A 465-nucleotide genomic window follows, 5' to 3' on the forward strand; every position below is an offset into this window, starting at 1 on the left:
CCCTGCAGCCTGATCCTGTTGTGTCTCTGGTCCTATGTTCCCATTCTGCTCCTTTACTCTGCCCATAGAGTCAGCTCATTTGCATAATGGTGCTCACTCCACCTGTGTCACTTCCTACAAGTCTTCCATAGTGCTCCTCCCTAGGTATCCTACTCCAAGAGGCCCGGCCTCTTTGCTTATTGAATAGCTAATGTACGCATGTGAAATCTGTGGGCATTCTTCCGTGCACAGAGAACTTCCAGGATATTTTGATGTATCTTGTTCCATACTTTCCTATGGATACAGACTTGTGATTACAATTCCATGTCCTTCTTGGTACACATCAGAGCAACATGTCTGGTCAGGCAGGTTATACACTGAATAGAGTAACAGATCACACGTCAGAGGCATCACATAGCTGTATACTTGTTGATGGAACTTAAGAATCTTGCTCTGACAGATTGAAGATATTATGACAGCTTTTGA

The sequence above is a fragment of the Mastomys coucha genome, unplaced genomic scaffold (assembly GCF_008632895.1).
Source record: "Mastomys coucha isolate ucsf_1 unplaced genomic scaffold, UCSF_Mcou_1 pScaffold22, whole genome shotgun sequence".
NCBI classification, from domain to species: domain Eukaryota; kingdom Metazoa; phylum Chordata; class Mammalia; order Rodentia; family Muridae; genus Mastomys; species Mastomys coucha.